This window comes from Odocoileus virginianus, chromosome 2 (genome assembly GCF_023699985.2).
Source record: "Odocoileus virginianus isolate 20LAN1187 ecotype Illinois chromosome 2, Ovbor_1.2, whole genome shotgun sequence".
Lineage (NCBI taxonomy): Eukaryota > Metazoa > Chordata > Mammalia > Artiodactyla > Cervidae > Odocoileus > Odocoileus virginianus.
This window is the reverse complement of record NC_069675.1, coordinates 82121022-82140751: the sequence shown is the minus strand read 5'-3', so window position 1 is coordinate 82140751 and position 19730 is coordinate 82121022. Positions and strand designations below refer to the sequence as shown.

General features: G+C 41.2%; 1 long non-coding RNA gene across 2 annotated transcripts in view; it reads left to right on the top strand.

Moving 5' to 3' along the window:
- The window catches only part of LOC110130914 (uncharacterized), a 93486-nt gene that overhangs the window by 65132 nt on the left and 8624 nt on the right, over positions 1-19730 (top strand). Inside the window, exon 3 of one of the 2 annotated variants that reach the window (XR_002312015.2) lies at positions 18330-18502. The exons of the other annotated variant lie outside the window; for it this stretch is intronic. This is a non-coding gene — a long non-coding RNA (uncharacterized lncRNA). Of the gene's footprint in view, positions 1-18329; positions 18503-19730 lie in introns of those variants that run through there. 2 annotated transcript variants of the gene reach the window in all.

Here is a 19730-nt window from a genome sequence, read left to right as displayed (position 1 = left end):
TTTCTGGTTGGGGCGTCTCTGGTGGCTCAGTGGTAAAGCATCCACCTGCAATACAGGAGACACAGGTTCTATCCCTGGGTTGGGACGATCCTCTGGAGGAGGGCATGGCAACCCCCTCCAGTATTCTTGCCTGGAGAATCCCATGGACAGAGGAGCCTGGTGGGCTACAATCCATGGGGTGACAAAGAGTCAGACACGACTGAAACAACTGGGCACATGGCATACCACTGCAAATACAAGACAGGACTCGTGGGAGAATTCATTATTTCTTTTCATATTTACCATGGCACAAAGTGAGAATAATGCACACTTCACATCTAAAACATTTTGCAGTTCTATATAGAGGTATTTACATTTCACTTTATCATTTTCAACTCGTCTACTTAAAATATTGATGTAAAGAACACTATCAATGCTTTCACTTTGCAAGTAATGGTGTTAATAGGGAAAGGGAGAACTGGAAATTTTTAAATCCTCTCTTTCAGATCTGTTCACTATGTGTACTGGTCATAGTGATTTCTAGAAGAAAGGTTTTGATACCGCTGCCAAACTATGGCCCATAAACATATGCCAACTGAGCTGTTTTCCACGGGGATGGCTCATCCAGCTGGCGTCATCCTACATGGTGAGCGGCTAAAGATACCACGGTCTCAGGGCTGACGTCAAGCAGATCTGAGAATTCTACACAGCTGATGGCTTGCTCTGAGTCCCAAATTGGAAACATGAACTTGCCCACATAAGAGGTTCCAACTGACTTGACAAATGAATCCTCAAATGCTCCTTGTGATCACTTTTTTAAAAAGGTCCAATGATTTTTCATTGTCTCAACTGCTGTGGAAATTTGCCTATTACCAAAAAAAAAAAAAAAAAAAGGACAGAAATCAAGTGGAATATTTCCTAAGGCAGGGTAGAAAGAACAAAGTATAAAAAAAGGACAAGACGTTCCACTGCTGAAAAAAAAAAATAGATGGGAGATTCTTGATCAAGGAGCCACATTTTTAGGAAAGTGAACTGTACTGTTTTATTTTTAAAATAAGATGCCATGAATGACACACACTTTACAGCAGATATTCTGTGTACTAACCTCTCCCCTGGTTTCATTTCAGTTTTTCTACCCTTATTTATCCTTTGCCCCAGTTTCCTTAACTCATTTAAAAAAAAATCTTATATTGCATATTTTTATGAGATGGAAAGTTAATACAATGTGAAGTGTTAATAAGTAAAAAGATCATATTTCAAAGTATTAATAGCTTTCTAAATTTTCTGTGACAGATTATTTCAGGTGAGCCTGTTTAAAATAGTTCAAATAAAATTCTCTAATTGAATATAAAAATAAATATTCTAGATTTCTGAAATCAAGATCTAAATAGTTACCATAGAATACATATACATGTATATACATATACATTTACAATTATCCCAGAATATATAAACATATGCATGTGTGTATATATATATTACATATATGTATTCTGTTTAGATCATTTTATATATATATAATAATACATATAAAAATAAATATTCTAGATTTCTGAAATCAAGATCTAAATAGTTACCGTAGAATACATATACATGTATATACATATACATTTAGACACTCATTTTATATATATATATAATGATCTAAACAATTATCCCAGAATATATAAACATATGCATGTGTGTATATATATATTACATATATGTATTCTGTTTAGATCATTTTATATATATATAATAATATGTATAAAAATAAATATTCTAGATTCTGAATCAGGATCTAGTTACCCCAGAATACATATACATTACAATATATATATATATGTATATATACACATACTTAGGCATGTATATATATGTGTGTATATACATACATTGTTGTACCCGGATCGTGGAATCCCACCAAACACCACAGGAGCCGCGGATCGATGCAAAAGCAGTGAGGAACTTTATTACAAGCTCAAGGAGAGACTCTCTTCTCACAACGGCGAAGGAGCCCGGAGTGAAAGCGGCTTATCTTTTTTATACTGAATAGCAGGGGAAGCGGGAAGGGAAGCTTAAGGGGATTGGTTAATTCATACTGTGCAGCAGGGGAAGCGGGAAGGGAAGCTTAAGGGGATTGGTTAATTCTTCAACTAAGGATGCTTGTTAGCTACTGATTGGTGGATTAGAGTAAGGGGGGGTGAGGGACTTTCCTGTCCTCCCCTGATTGGCTCGTTGAGTTTCTTTCTCTCCTCAGGAGGGGGTTTTACTCAAAATGGCGGTGCTATCCTAAAATGGAGTCGTTTGGGTTTCACATTTCACAACATATATACACATATATACATGTATATATATATATATTTTTTTATGTATATGTATTCTGGGGTAACTAGATCTTGATTTCAGAAATCTAGACTATTTTTATATGTCTTATTATACATGTATGTATATTTATTTATTTTTATGTATATGTATTCTGTAGTAACTCAGATCATTGTATGTATATATACAATATTTTTTATGTATACATACAAAATGTATGTATATATACAATATAACAGAGACTTCCAACTACAGTTCCAAGGATTTGCTGCCCCGCTAAGACAGCCTTATTAGTGAATTACAATACCAATGTTACAACAGCCTACTGTTTTAGTCAGATTGCTTCTTTTCACCTGGTATCACTACACCGTACATATTCATACTCATATATACTGGTCAACGGAAGAGAGCTTTGATCAGTGGTAGAACAAAAGGAACCAAATACTAGTATGGTTTGATAGTTAATATTTGCTCCAACTTCTAAAGCTCGTCCAAAACTTGAGACAGTTTCTCATGCCTATAGCATGAACCAAAAGAATTCTAGAACCTCAAAGCACATAGCCCAGCAAGGAGATCACTCTCTCTCTAAAGGGAGCCTGGGACTGTGACTCACACTGTCTCAGGTCCAATTCCTGGTTCTCATAATATCTAGTTGTGTGGCTCTGGGCAGGCATTCACTTAACCCTCTTGAGCCCTTTCTTTCTCATCTCTAAAATGAGGGTGATGATACCTATCTGACAAGATAATGTGAGGATTCAACTATTTATGTCTCTGCTTCCAGTGACTGGAACATGGCAAGTGCTCAGTAAATGTAGTTATTATTATACATGGATAATAATTATAACAGTTGCAAAAAGGTAAAATGATTCATAAGAGCACAACAGACCGAGGTGTAGCTGAAATTGCTACAATTCACTGCCCAAAGGACATACAACATTTGCCTACAATCCAATTTTCCTTTTTTACCAAATTAAGTCCTGCAGTGCGATGGAGAAGAATGATTCTTTGCCAGGATTGTAAATATATTTCCAAGGTGAAATACAAAATGAGAACCTGTCTCACTGCAACCAAGTAGGCTTGTGGTGACGTTTCTACCAAAGCTGTCAGAGGATCTGAAAGAATTTTGCAAAGTACTGGACATGATGTTCAGCTCCTTAAAAAGCTGACAAGTACTAAGCAATATATTGCCTTGTTATAAATAGCAAGTGAGTGTCACGTTCTTTTCTCTCTTCACCAGATTACACGATTGACTAAGTCACCATATGTTAAGTGGAAACAAATTTTTAAAGGCTTCTAACTAAGCAAGATTTCTATCTTTCTTCTAAGTCTGATATTTTTCACCATGAATACATTTTAAAATTAATTTTTATTGGAGTGTAGTTAATTTACAATGTTGTGTTTCTGCTGTACAGCCAAGTGAATCAGTTAAATATGTACATATATTCACTCTTTTTTAGAGTCCATACCCTTATAGGTCATTACAGAGTACTGAGGAGAGTTCCCTGTGCTATATGGCAGGTCTTTACTAGTTATCTATTTTATATATAGTAGTGTATATAGGCCAATTTCAATTTCCCAATTTATCCCTCCCACCTATTTCCCCCTTGGTAACCATTTAAGTTTGTTTTTACATATGTGATTCTATTTCTGTTTTATAAATAGGTTGGTTTGTACCATTTTAAAATATTTCACATGTAAGTGGTATCATGTGATATTTGTCTTTCTCCGTCTTACTTCATTCAGTATAGCAATCTCTAGGTCCATCCTTGTGGCTGTAAATGGCCCTATTTCATTCTTTTTTGGAGTAAGTAATATTCCGTTGTTTATAGGTACCACATTTTCTTTATTCATTCATCTGTCGATGGTTATTTAGGTTGCTTTTATGTCCTGATTATTGAAATAGTGCTGCAATGCACATTGGGGTGTATGTATCTTTTCTAATTATGGTCTTCTCCAGATTTATGCCCAAGAGGACTGCTAGATCACATGGTAGCTCTATTTTTAGTTTTTTAAGGAACCTCCATATTATTCTCCATAGCGTTGTACCAAATTACATCTCCACCAAGAGTGTAGGAGGGTTCCCTTTTCTCCACACCCTCTCCTGTATTTATTTGTCGATTTTTTTATTATGGCCATTCTGACCAGTATGAGTAACATTTTTAACTATCCTAACATTAACATTTTAACTATCCTAACATTTAAGTCAACCAGAGCTGTTCAAGAAATAGACAAATGTGGACTTCTTGGTGGTCCAGTGGTTAGGAATCACCTCCCACTGCAGGATACGTGGGTTTAGTCCCTGCTCTGGGAAGATTGCACACGCCACGGGGCCACTAAGCCAGTGTACCACAGTTACTGAGGCCACACTCTTGGGCCCATGCTTTGCAACAAGAGAAGCCACTGCGATGAGAAGCGCATGCACCACAGTGAAGAGTAGCCTCTATCTGCCACAGCTAGAGAAAGCCTGTGCACAGCAACGGAGACCCAGTGCAGCCATAAATAAATATTTTTTTAAATAAATAGACAAATGTAAAGATATCTTACAAAATGAAAAATCATTTTCACGTATGGATTCCAAACTCTGTGAAAGTCACCATGGGCCTGTTTCCCAGGGTGGTTTCTCTCCTGCCGTGTGGTCTATGGCTGACTCAGCTGCCTGGATTCCCAGCTTGGGCTTGGGTAGAATCCAGGTGCAAAGCCTGCCATTTAGGAAGAGCATTTGAAGGTTTATTTATTTAGGTCTTTGATTTTTCACATCAGCATTTTGTAATATTCCGCATATAGAACCTGTACACGTATCGTTAAGTATTTAAGCCAAGTATTTCATTTTCTTTGGAAGAAACCATAAAAAGTGGAAAGGTTAAGAATCTTTAAAAATTTGTTTTTATTAACAACAACAAATAAACAGATCTTAAATGTGCTGTTTCAATGGGTTTTAGCAACTGTATATACTGTCATGACTAAACAATACAGCATAGAGAATATTTTTGTAGATCAAGGAGTGGATGTTCTTCACCACCCCCCCTCCCCACCCCATGACACATCCACTGTTCTTCTTTAAAAAAAAAATTTTTTTTTGGCCACATCCAGCAGCTCTTAGGCCCTTAGTTTCCCGACCAGGGATAGAACCCTCACTCTCTGCATTGGAAGGCAGAGCTTTAATCACTGGACCACCGGGGAAGTCCCAACATAGAGAACATTTCTGTCACCACAGAAAGTTTCCAACATTCCTTAGAATACCTCTTTCCAGTCAATTACTGATCCCATATTCTCACACTTAGGCCCACAATGTCTTCTCATTTTTTCCCTAGGGCTAAAGTTACTAAACTCTAAACTGTATTAACATGGAATTTTACATCATCTTAGGTTAGATTGCCCCACATAATGGTGACTGTCTGAAACAGCTTATGTTGGAAGAACGAGATACTGATGTCAATTAAAATGTTGGTGACCTTGTTCAAAAAAATGTCTCCTCACAGATGTACAGAACAGAATTTTGGACTCTGTGGGAGAAGGTGAGGGTGGGATGTTTTGAGAGAACAGCATTGAAACATGTATATTATCTAGGGTGAAACAGATCACCAGACCAGGCTGGATGCATGAGACAAGTGCTCGGGCCTGGTACACTGGGAAGACCCAGAGGGATCGGGTAGAGAGGGAGGTGGGAGGGGGGGATCGGGATGGGGAACACATGTAAATTCATGGCTGATTCATGTCACTGTATGACAAAACCACTACAATATTGTAAAGTAATTAGCCTCCAACTAATAAAAATAATGGAAAAAATAAATAAATAAATGTAAAATCATAAAAGATTTAAAAAAAAGTCTCTTAATGAAATTTTTAAACATTCTCTCATAAGAGTATTTAATTGAAGTGATACTTTTTTTTTCTGTTTTGAACTTTTTGAGTTTGAAAGTTCATTATTCTGATTGAAAATTTTATTTCAAATGTTTCGACTTCATGTGTAAAGATAGATGAATAGAAAGAAAACTAGGAAGAAATGTGGATGATTTTTTACTGCATTTTCCAAACTTTTTGCTACAACCATATGTTGCTCTTAGAATAAAGCAATAACATTTGCATAAAATGTATTTTTAAAATAAACATGTTGAATCTCTTTATATGACCTTTGGTCAAAGTGTCGGATAAGTGTTCTCATTTAAGAGGCCCCACAGTCTACATGCTGCGGTACTTCTGTTTATCCTCACCTAAACACTAATTGGCCCCCTTGGTGCTTTTATATGGACTGTGATGCATTCTGGGAAAAGATAAAACATATCCTTACAGATAAGAGGAAGTATTGACCAGGTTTGTTATACTCACAGGAAGAGGCAAAGTTCCATTTCTCAGAACTTTAATATATATTCTTTCCAGCTCATAATACATATAATTTCTTTTTCTCTCTTTTTTTTGAGGAAAGATGAGTAGAGATTTAAAAAGCAATGTGAGTTTAGTGAAATGGTCATGCCACCTGTGCTGGACTGGATTTACCTGACCTTGGTATTCAAAACCCTGATGCGTCAGAGCTGCTAATCAATCATGCTTCAAGCAAGCTAGGTGTTGAGCTTATATTTCATTTACATGCATCCCACATTTGTGGATACCCTAAAATTAATGCTGAATATGCCTTATTGATAACTAGGCCATGAAATAAATCAGCTTAACTGCTTTAATAGCTTTACCTTTTATTAGAACCACTATAATTAATCTTTGACAATGAAACATTTCTTGATTAAACATTTTAAATATCAAAATATAATTGTTTAAGCTTAGTTACAGTCTATTAACCACCCCCCTTTTATTTGGAGGTTAATAAAAGTTTACTTCAGAGTTGTTTACTAGAACTTTCTGTGCAACAGAAATGATCTCTCCCTGTGCTACCAAATGTGTGAGATAGCAGCCACACGTGACCAGTAAGCCCTTGAAATGTGGCCAGTGTGACTAAAGGAATTGATTCCCCTTTATTTGCTTTTAAACGGATTACCATTTAGAGTTAAATATCCCCTTGTGGCCAGTGGCTACTGTGTTGGCTGGTGAAGTTTCAAAGAGTAAGGTTCAAACCAAGATAAAAGACAGCTTCCACTGTATACAAAAATTTTTTTGGTCCTGTATGAATTGGAAATTGAGCTTCTGTCGCTGAAATTCATAACTGTGTGAGAAACATGAGGTCTGCTGAAACCAAAGAACCAAAATGGTGATTGACTGCTTCCATCTTAATGTGATATATGGACACGTTAGACCAATCAACACCAGATTGCTTTTCTGATATGAACGAGACAATCAGTGCTTTGGGCAATACCTTCCACTTCCTGTTCTGTGTCTTAGAGATGGTTGATTGATTACCCTTCCTAAGGTCACTGTCACTGAATAATAAGAAGTATTTTTGCTCTATGGCCACAGCACCCTGAACACTGCTGATTCATCTGATCTTGGAAGCTAAGCAGGGTCCGGCCTGGTTAGTACTTGCACAGGAGAAGCATTTTTGTAAACAACGGTTTCAGTTTTGTAGAATGATTGAAGGGTCATTCCTTAAGGCAGTTCAGTTCAGTTCAGTTCAGTCCCTCAGTCATGTCCGACTCTTTGCGACCCCATGAACTGCAGCACGCTAGGCCTCCCTGTCCATCACCAACTCCCGGAGTTTACCCAAACTCATGTCCATTGAGTCGGTGATGCCATCCAGAACCTTTCATCAAGAGGCTCTTTATTTCTTCCAGCTCATCTTCATCTCAACCTCTCATCTCATCCTGTCATCCCCTTCTCCTCCTGCCTTTAATCTTTCCCAACATCAGGGTCTTTTCAAATGAGTCAGCTCTTCACATCAGGTGGCCAAAGTATTGGAGTTTCAGCTTCAACATCACTCCCTCCGATGAACACCCAGGACTGATCTCCTTTAGGATGGACTGGTTAGATCTCCTTGCAGTTTAAGGGACTCTCAAGAGTCTTCTCCAACACCACAGTTCAAAAGCATCAATTCTTTGGCGCTCAGCTTTCTTTGTAGTCCAACTCTCACATCCATACATGACTACTGCAAAAACCTTAGCCTTGACTAGATGGACTTTTGTTGGCAAAGTAATGTCTCTGCTTTATAATATGCCATCTAGATTGGTCATAACTTTCCTTCCAGGGAGTAAGCATCTTTTAATTTCATGGCTGCAGTTACATCTGCAGTGATTTTGGAGCCCAAAAAGACAAAGTCAGCCACTGTTTCCACTGTTTCCCCATCTATTTGCCATGAAGTACTGGGACTGGATGCCATGATCTTAGTTTTCTGAATGTTGAGCTTTAAGCCAACTTTTTCTCTCTCCTCTTTCACTTTCATTAAGAGGCTCTTTAGTTCTTCTTCACTTTCTGCCATAAGGGTGGTGTCATCTGCATATCTGAGGTTATTGATATTTTTCCTGGCAATCTTGATTCCAGCTTGTGATTCATCCAGCCCAGCATTTCTCATGATGTAATCTGCATAGAAGTTAAATAAGCAGGATGACAATATACAGCCTTGAAATACTTATTTTCCTATTTGGAAACAGTGTGTTATTCCATGTCCAGTTCTAACTGTTGCTTCCTGACCTGCATACAGACTTCTCAAGAAGCACATTAGGTGGTCTGGTATTCCCATCTCTTTCAGAATTTTCCACAGTTTACTGTGATCCACACAGTCAAAGGCTTTGGCATAGTCAATAAAGCAGAAATAGATGTTTTTCTGGAACTCTCTTGCTTTTTCGGTGATCCAGCAGATATTGGCAATTTGATCTCTGGTTCCTCTGCCTTTTCTAAAACCAGCTTGAACATCTGGAAGTTCACTGTTCACATATTGCTGAAGCCTGGCTTGGAGAATTTTAAGCATTACTTTACTAGCGTGTGAGATGAGTGCAATTGTGCAGTAGTTTGAGCGTTCTTTGGCATTGCCTTTCTTTGGGATTGGAATGAAAACTGGCTTTTCCAGTTGTAGCCACTGCTGAGTTTTCCAAATTTGCTGATGTATTGAGTGCAGCACTTTCACAGCATCATCTTTCAGGATTTGAATTAACTCAACTGGAATTTCATCATCTCCACTAACTTTATTCGTAGTGATGCTTCCTAAGGTCCACTTGACTTCACATTCCAGGATGTCTGGCTCTAGGTGAGTGATCACACCATCGTGATTATCTGGGTTGTGAGGATCTTTTTTTGTGTAGTTCTTCTGTGTATTCTTGCCACCTCTTCTTAATATCTTCTGCTTCTGTCAGGTCCATACCATTTCTGTCCTTTATTGAGCCCATCTTTGCATGAAATGTTCCCTTGGTATCTCTAATTTTCTTGAAGAGATCTCTAGTCTTTCCCATTCCATTGTTTCCCTCTATTTCTTTGCATTGATCACTGAGGAAGGCTTTCTTGTCTCTCCTTGCTGTTCTTTGGAACTCTGCATTCAAATGGGTATATCTTTCCTTTTGTCCTTTGCTTTTCGCTTTTCTTCCTCTCACAGCTATTTGTAAGGCCTCCTCAGACAGCTATTTTGCCTTTTTGCATTTCTTTTTCTTGTGGATGGTCTTGATCCCTGTCTCCTGTAAAATGTCATGAACCTCCGTCCATAGTTCATCAGGCACTCTGTCTATCAGATCTAGTCCCTTAAATCTATTTCTCACTTCCACTGTATAATCATAAGGGATTTGATTTAGGTCATAACTGAAGAGTCTTGTGGTTTTCCCCACTTTCTTCAATTTAAGTCTGAATTTGGCAATAAGGAGTTCATAAATCTGAGCCACAGTCAGCTCCTGGTCTTGTTTTTGCTGACTGTATAGAGCGTCTCCATCTTTGGCTGCAAAGAATATAATCAATCTGATTTTGGAGTTGGCCATCTGGTGATGTCCGTGTGTAGAGTAGTCTCTTGTGTTGTTGGAAGAGGGTGTTTCCTATGACCAGTGTGTTCTCTTGGCAAAACTCTATTAGCCTTTGCCCTGCTTCATTCTGTACTCCAAGGCCAAATTTGCCTGTTACTCTGGGTAACAGGCATTCCAGTCCCCTATAATGAAAAGGACATCTTGTTTGGGGTGTTAATTCTAGAAAGTCTTCTAGGTCTTCATAGAACTGTTCAACTTCAGCTTCTTCAGCATTACTGGTCGGGACATAGACTTGGATTGAATGGTGATATTAAATGGTTTGCCTTGGAAACGAACAGAGATCATTCTTTCGTTTTTGAGATTGCATCCAAGTACTGCATTTTGGACTCTTTTGTTGACTATGATGGCTACTCCATTTCTTCTAAGGGATTCTTGACCACAGTAGTAGATATAATGGTCATCTGAGTTAAATTCACCTATTCCAGTCAATTTTAGTTCGCTGATTCCTAGAATGTTGACATTCACTCTTGCCATCTCCTGTTTGACCACTTCCAATTTGCCTTGATTCATGGACCTAACATTCCAGGTTCCTATGCAATATTGCTCTTTACAGCATCGGACCTTGCTTCTCTCACCAGTCACATCCACAACTGGTTGTTGTTTTTGCTTTGGCTGCATCCCTTCACTATTTCTGAAGTTGTTACTCCACTGATCTCCAATAGCATATTGGGCACCTGCTGACCTGGGGAGTTCATCTTTCAGTGTCCTCTCTTTAAGCAAGGGGTCATAAAATGACTGATGGGGAGTGATGGGAAAAGTTTGGTACAGTTCACTCTATTTAGGATTTTATTGTCATGAACTTTATGTATCTTTCTGACAGACAAATACTTGAAAAAATCATTACATCTAAAAAAAAAATAAAAGGAAGAAATTGAATCAGTGTAATTCATACTGCTTTCACTCCTGTGTATTCGCAAGTAATTATTAGCCTAATAATAACAGCCTGAATGTGATCACCAGGGTAAGTAATCATGTGTTTTGGTGTCAGGTGTTCATTTCCTTGTAATTATTTTTAAAACTTGTAGCATGACTTCTCCTTACATTATTGGGAAAGGAATGTTTTCCTCTTGAAAATTACTCAGAGCCCAGAGTTGTACCATCTCTTCTTAATGGGAAGTTTCCTTTCATCATTTTCTTTATGAAATTTGACCGCTCCTGCCCACATTTTCCATCTTATTCTCCATTCCAGGGCATGGAAACAGCTTTACAGAAAGGCTGGCTTTGTGCCATTATCAAGAGGATAGAGCAACCTTGAGGCCCTTGGATATGAAACCCCACCCTGCCATGCCCCCCACCCCTGCTGCTCTGCGCCCCGGGCTTGCAGATCCGACCTCCCTGGGACACTGTGGCCCTCCAGGTCTGCACCTCCGCCGCCTTTCACGAGTTAGCTACAGTGAGATGAAGAATGGCCCTCTCAGGCCCTCACTTGTCCTGCCTCTCATGGGCTTCCCATTTGGACCCAAGAACATCTGCATTCAGCTCACCTTGACAGAGAATGGTTCTCCTTCCCTAAAGGAGCACAAAATTCCTTGGAGATTTCTGAGAAGGTCCACTGAAGACTTCAAAGTCTGGAAGGCCAGGCCTTGTGGACCAAGACAGCTGAACCAGGGCACCCTCGTCCTTGGCTGTTCCTGCTTTGGAGGATGGCTGGCCAGGAGGGCCACGTGGGTAAACCGTAAACGGGACTGAGAAAGCCCTGGGCACAATCAGAAGCCTCCACACTGTGTAACTGCTGCCTCTTGCTGCCAGTACTGCAAGGAGGCTCAGCACACAGAGGAAAGACATGCCCTCGGGGACAACACAGTCACAGCCGGCTATGTGAATTTCCCTCACCCGGCTCCAACATCTCTCTTAACAGAATTGATACATAGGCAAGGACAGCTAGGATCACTGGACACTAAATCCTGGAGACAACGGCACTGTGACTATCTTAGGAAATGAATAGTGAAAGTGTTGTAACTTCTCACTTTCTTGTGCTCAGTGGCTAAGTTGTATCTGACTCTTTGCCACTCCATGGACTGCAGCCAGCCAGGCTCCTCTGTCTGTGGGATTTTCCAGGCAAGAATACTGGAGTGGGTTGCCATTTCCTTCTCTAGGGTCTCTCTTTCTTAATGGAAGATAAAAATCTGTGCATCCCCATCTATTTCTCTGGGAGCTAGAACTCATTTGGCTGTGGCTGGAGTGTTTGTTGCGACAATTATCTGATCTGGGAAGGCTAGAATGCTCTGGATTCCTCCACTCACCACTACGCCAGCAGATGTTTCAGACAAGGGTCCTCTGAAAACAGCAGTGTGCCCCCTACCATGCAAGGAGCCCCTCTGGTGGACTGATATGGATTCAAGCCTAAATATCTGTTCAGTTACCGTCTCAAAGCAGAATTCAGATCCACCTCATTTCTATTAGATTTTTCAATTTATCAAAAACTTATAGAGTATTTACTATGTGCCAGTTCTGTACATTACAAATGCTTCAAAAGTAAGTATATAGAAGCACTAACTCATTTAATCCTCATACAACAACCCTACACATTTGTTCTTGTCCTTTTTGGATACATCTTTTCATCTTTCCAATCCAGTTCCCTTTGACTACTAGGACCAAACTGTGAACCCAGGCTAAACAAACATGTGTGTTCCAATGTAATGTCAAGCCACTTTTGAGAAGGGAATGGCTACCCACTCCAGTATTCTTGCCTGGAGAATTCCACAGACAGAGTAGCCTGGCAGGCTATGGTCTATGGGGTCACAAAGAGTCAGACACAACTTAGTGACTTTCACTTTCTCTGGAAATTTAATCAAAGTTATTAAAAGCAAAACACCCTAGTCCATCACTTCAATATAACCTATACATTTTTTAGAATGGCTGAAGAAGAAAATGAAAGTAATCTTGTTTCAATCTAAATGTCCACTGACAGATGAATGGATAAAGAAGATATGGTACATATATACAATTGAATACTACTCAGTCATTGAAAAGAATTAAACAATACCTTTTGCAGCAACATGGATGGACTATTTTATTAAGTGAAGTAAGTCAGACAGGGAAAGACAAACACCACGTGAGATCAACTTCTATGTGGAATCTAAACTATGGCACAAATGAACTTATCTATGAAACAAACAGATTTGCAGACATAAAGCACATCTTTGTTGTTGCCCAGGGGAAGGGATGAGTTGGGGGGGTTGGAATAAGCAGATGCAAGCTATTATATTTAGAATAGATAAACACCAAGGTCCTATTGTAGAGTGAAGGAAACTATATTCAATATCCTGGGATAAACCATCATGGAAAAGAATATGAAAAGAAAATATATGTAAAGCTGAATCACTCTGCTGTACATCAGAATTCAACACATCGTAAATCAACTGTACTTCAATAAAATACACTACAAAAAAAATCTTGTTTCCTTGCCAGTCTTCACTTCTCTCCTCAAGCCCCTTTACACCAGCAGGGAGAAACCTGATATTTCACTTCAGTTCGGTTCATTTCAGTCGCTCAGTCATGTCTAACTCTTTGCAACCCCATGGACTGCAGCACGCCTGGCCTCCCTGTCCATTGCCAACTCCCAGAGCCTACCCAAACTCATGTCCATTGAGTCAGTGATGCCATCCAACCATCTCATCCTCTGTCATCCCCTTCTCCTCCTGCCTTCAATCTTTCCCAGCATCAGGGTCTTTTCAAATAAGTCAGCTCTTCGCATCTTCACGTTAGACCATTATATCTACTACTGTGGGCAAGAATCCCATAGAAGAAATGGAGTAGCCATCATAGTCAACAAGAGTCTGAAATGCAGCACTTGAATGCAATCTCAAAAACAACAGAATGATCTCTGTTTGTTTCTGAGGCAAACCATTCAATATCACGGTGATCCAAGTCTATGCCCCGACCAGTAATGCTGAAGAAGCTGAAGTTGAATGTTTCTATGAAGACCTACAAGATCTTTTAGAACTAACAGCCTGATATTTACTGAGCGCTTATTCTAAGCCAGGTGCCATGTTTCCCACCTCAGGTGAACCATTTTAATGAGTAATCACCCTGGGCTCAGAGAGGATAAGTAAAGGACTTACAGGCCTCTGCCACGAAGTGGAAGACCCTGGATTCAAACCCCCTTTGTCCCTCTTTTAGAAGGTGGGGACCTTGCCTGTTTGCACGTATCTAGCACCTGCACAATGTGCAACACACATCTGCGGAATGGAAACAGATTCCAGTCTTCCTGACTCTAAGGGGCTCTCACTAGGATTACTGTGCTATTGTCTTTCTCAAATCCTAGTCTGACCTCACCGCTAACTGGTAAGGAACAGCAGCCCTTTATTCTCCAGGGACTAGAGTGTCATGGAGGCTCTATCACAATGCTTTTCAAACTGTAGCTTGAGCATGATGAAGTCTTCAAAAAAATGAAACCCGTGGAAGAGTGTATTGCAGGGGACTGAGGTACGTGTTGTCTGGGAAGCGTCTGTGTGTGCACTGAAGGTTGAACGTCATCCTTGCTGTCCTTGGACCCCTCTCTGCCTTTGCACATATTGTTGCCTCATCTGGAATGTTCCTTCCCTTGCTCTGTCTGGGGACCCCCAGCTGTCCATTCCCACCTGTTTAATTCTCATCCCTTCCTCTGTTTCCCGGGTGGTGGTCACTTGTTTGCAGCTCTCTCCCAGTGCTGTGGGTAAAGGCAGGGACCAAGTTCTGTTGGTTTTTATCTTTCAAATGCCTGTAACAGAGCTGGTCTCAGGAGGACTCTGAAATGTTCAATCTTTTATAGATTGCTGCCTGCAGTTCACCTTTATTGAACATCCATTTATTTCTTAATAGGTCGTAATTTCCCACTATTGTCATATTTAGCTTTTAATAGCAACACAATTCCTCTGTGATCAAAGCTCAAAAATAATGAAAAGGTTGACTACAACTCATATCCATTATGATTCTTAGATTTGTCTTGAATGAGCTGAGGATCACGTAACACATTGGTGATGTCATCTGCTTTTTGTTTCTCCCTGCTCCCAATACTGATGGAAGTGTGTTAGTCGCTCAGCCGTGTCTGACTCTTTGTGACCCCATGGACTGTAGCCTACTAGGCTTCTCTGCCCATGGGATTTTCCAGGCAAGAATACTGGAGTGGGGTGCCATTCCCCTTCTTCAGGGGGATATTCCTGACCCAGGGATTGAACCCACATCTTCTGCATTACAGGCAGATCCTTAACTTTCTGAGTCACCAAGGAAGCCCCAGTACTGATGGAACCCCATTTAAATTAAGAATGCCATCGGTGCATATTTCAGAAGATTCATTCACTTTTTAGTGTAAAGAAATGGTGGTCAGGGAGCTCCAACTGGTGCTCTGTGACAACCTAGAGGGTGGGATGGGGTGCGAGGTGGGAGGGAGGTTCTAGAGGGAGGGGGCATATATATGCACATGGCTGATTCACGTTGATGTATGGCAGAAACCAACACAATATTGTAAAGCAGGTATCTTTCAATTAAAAATAAACTTAAAAAATTATAAAAAAGGAGCAGTCAAAACTATGAAGCAATTAGATGAGTAGATAAGAGTGTATTTTTAAGAGAGCTTTTGTGGCATGTGTATCTCCTTCTTAACATTTGAGCAATTTAAAGAATTTAAGTTGTTAAAATAGAAAGAAAGAAACCGTGATCAAAAAGAGGCTGATTGACCCTGTAGGAATAAAGCAGGACAAAAAGATGAGTAAAATTTACACTCTGGGATTTGAAATTCTCTCTTCATAAATAAATTGATTACAAGCGACAAAAGACACTTAAAGGTAAGAAGTCTCATGGAACTCCGGCTAAACCTGAAAATAGCTCCCCGACCCCATCCATTCCATGCTTGATCTTTAATTTTCCATTACAACAGCTGCCTTTGGGAACACCTAGAGTAAATTCAAGAAAAATAAGCAAAGAAGATCAGTTACCAGTCTAATGTGGGGTGGATGGTTTGCTTTTCTTACCGCCTACGCAGCGTCTATGCTTCAGGACTGAAACACTGCAAAAATGCTAGGCCGTGCTTTCCAGCCCAACCTCACGGCTGCTCCATTCATGAGCGGAGTGGCTTTGTGTCGGAACACGCTCAGCGCACAGACCCATGGGCTGCATTCTCGGCCCCACACTTCAGGGCAGTGCAAACAGCTGAAGTGGCCACCTTTGTAGATGCCACTCCCGGGTTTTAAAATGACTGTAAGGTTTTACCTCCTCTCAGCAGAGTTTCAGGCTATAAATAGAAGAGAACTAGGTATTTACCTGCCTTCCCCACAGTTTCTGCACCGACAACAGAGAATGTAAGGTAACCTTGGAGACGAGCCATGAATCACTGCGGCCAATCCTTGTCCTCATCTCAGTAAAGGAGCGTGGAGATGAAGGAAGGAGATGACAGCTCCCAGTGGGACTGGCTTGTATTTACACAAGTTCAAACCTTCTTACCACACACACCATCAGAATGCAGATCTCCCAGAAACTACCCCTATCACAGCCATCTGCTTGGACTGGGGGGTTCACTGAGGTCATCTTAGACTTGGGAATCAATTCAGAATCATAGGCAATGAGAACTAGAGTAATCCCTTGGACAATGTGGGGCTTTAGGGACGCCCACCCTGTGCAGTTGAAAATCATTTTTTCTTTTTGGCTGTGCTGGGTCTTCACTGCAGTGCGGGCTTTTCTTTAGCTGTGGGGAGTGGAGGCTACTCTCCAGTTGTGGTACTTGGGCTTCTCATTGCAGTGACTTCTCCTGTTGCAGAGAAGGGCTCTAGGACTCACGGGCTTCAGGAGTTGCAGCACACGGGCTCCCAGGCTCTAGAGCACAGGCTCAGAGTTGTGGGTTATGGGCTTAGTGGAAAAGACTCTTAAGTCCCTTGGACAGCAAAGAAATCAAACCAGTCAATCCTAAAGGAAATCAACCCTGAATATTCACTGGAAGGACTGCTGCTGAAGCTGAAGCTCCAATCCTTTGGCCACCTGATGCAAAGAGCTGACTCACTGGAAAAGACCCTGATGCTGGGAGATTGAAGGCAGGAGGAAAAGGGGACGACAGAGGATGAGATGATAGGATGGCATCACTGACTCAATGGACATGAGCTTGAGCAAGCTCTGGGAGATGGTGATGGACAGGGAAGCCTGGCGTGCTGCAGTCCATGGGGCTGCAGAGTCAGGCACAACTTAGCAACTGAACAACAATGGGCTTAGTTGCTCTGAGGCATGTGGGATCTTCCTGGATCAGGGATCGAACTGATTGGCAGGTCTCCTGCATTGGCAGGCAGTTTCTTTACCACTGAGCCACCAGGGAAGCCCCACATAAATTTTATAGTCTGTTCTCCTGTTTGTGTTTCCCCTGTGAGTTCCACATCTGTGGGTTCAACCAACCTGGGATCATGCGATCCTGCAGTATTTGTTGAAAAAAAATCCACATGTAACTGGATTTGTGTTACTCAAGGGTCAAAGGGTTTGATGGAATTTTACAGTTAGCCTCCAGGTGAGATTAACAGGGTGGTTTCTCTTATGCCATAGCTGGCCAAGGGCAGGGCTGGGGCTGCCACACCTTGGGGCCATTATGGTAGGAAGTTTCCTCTCCAGATCCAAGCCCACCCTTCTATGCTGTTCCGTCCTCTTGGGGCTGGGCCCTGCAGACCCTGTGGCTCTTCCTTCCCTGAGGGCTGGCTGGGTGCTGAGAAGGAGGCAGTGGTGGGAGAATGGATGGCAGCAAGAGAAGAGACTTCCCTTTTTCTAGCTCCTGTCAGTATCTAAGCTGGTTGCTCCGGCACCAGCCATGGAAGGGCCAGCACTAGTGGCTGTAGCCCCGTTAATAGTGTATGCGCCAGTGTCCTTCCCTGATCAGACTTGAGCACCAGCCACTAGCTGGGTGTCTCCTTCCCCAGAGCACTGGTGTGGCATCTCCTCCAGAGATGTGAAGACCTCTCCTGTGGGCTCCCATGTTATGGGAATGCTACTTCATCCCAGGCGCTACACCTGCTTCCTAAACTATTTGCTACCTCGAGGTCCCTTTTTGCTACTTCAGCCTCCTTCTATTAACTCCCTCTGAAGCAATACCTACTGTGGTTTTTCCACTGGACCCTGCCTGATAGGATTCTCGATATTAAGTGCATGTTGTACCATCTTCAGAACACATACATCTTACTGAAACATCTAAGGTATTTGTTACTTTCTGTTCAATAGATCCAATGCCATGGACCAACCTGATGTTCTGCGAGGTGTGAAGACAAGATGTCTGCAGACTAGATTATAGCGAGAACAGAGAAATGGACACATTCTAGAATATAATGCTGATTCCTTGACAGTTGTAACTTCTTTCTTCCTAAATTATTTCATTTAAATCTTAATATGTAAAAGTTAGCATGAATTCACTGTATCAACAAGAATGGGCTCTGAAAATTTAAAGTCAATGCTATTCATTCTCAAGCAGCATCTGCTTAATTGGAAACAAGAGATCTGACAATTGTTAATCCTCCACTAGGTGGCAATCATTACACAAATTCGTGTTCAACTCCCATGATGCTAATAGCCAACAAACAGATTTGACAGTTAAATTTTACTGCTCAGAAGCAACCCACAGCAATTGGGGGTGTGCCAAAGGTACAACACTGCTTTGGTGTGAGGCTGTTTTGAGTCTTTCACTCACTGACGTGTAGTAGAGACTGCTGTGTATGCTTAGCCTGCTAGACTCCTCAGTCCATGGAATTTTCCAGGCAAGAACATTGGAGTGGGTGGTCATTTCCTCCTCCAGGGGAATCTTCCCGACCCAGGGATCGAACCCTCATCTGCTTCGTTGCAGGCAGATTCTTTACCCCCTGAGCCACCAGGGAAACCCCACAGCAGATACTGCTAGTTGTCCCAAAACATACTAGTTAGGATAGGCTTGATTACGTCACAGTAATAAATTATTAATAGCTCCAAACAAATTAAAATTATTTGACACATTTCATGCTGCATGCAGACTCTCAGGGCAATTCCATGCAGTCTCAGGAATCCAGGCTGACGGCGACCCCAGGATCTTAGAGCTGCATCATCTACAACGTATGGCTTTTTTGATTGCTGGGGCAGGAAGAGCTACTGCAAAATGATGTGTGGTCTTTTCACGACGTCACTGCCTCCTCGTAGCTAACTGGATAGAACTTCTTGCGTGATCTTACTGGGAGGTTGTCTTCCTACCCAGATGGGAGAATCAGATCATCATATCTAACCACACAGTGTATCTATTCTTCTTTCTTCAACAGCAATAGAACTCTTGTGTTAGCTGGACATGGGGCTGCCACTCCACCAATGAAGATTCCATTTCTAAATCTAAGGGGCTATGTCGGGTGTAACCTGATGTGAGGTGTAGGAAGTGTCCTCAAGGAGAGGTGTATCCTTTTCTCTTTTCGCCCTGCTTGCTGGCTAGTATACAGACACATGCCCAGGGCTCTTCTGGGTTCTGAATCAACCTTGGGGTTGGAAGCCAAGCCTGAAGGAAGAACTACCTGGAAAGAGCCTTGGTCCTTGTGCCCCTGGAGGCCACACCAACCCTAACCATCTGAAGTGACAGGTGAAGTTGCATCTTTTATGCCACTATAATTTGGG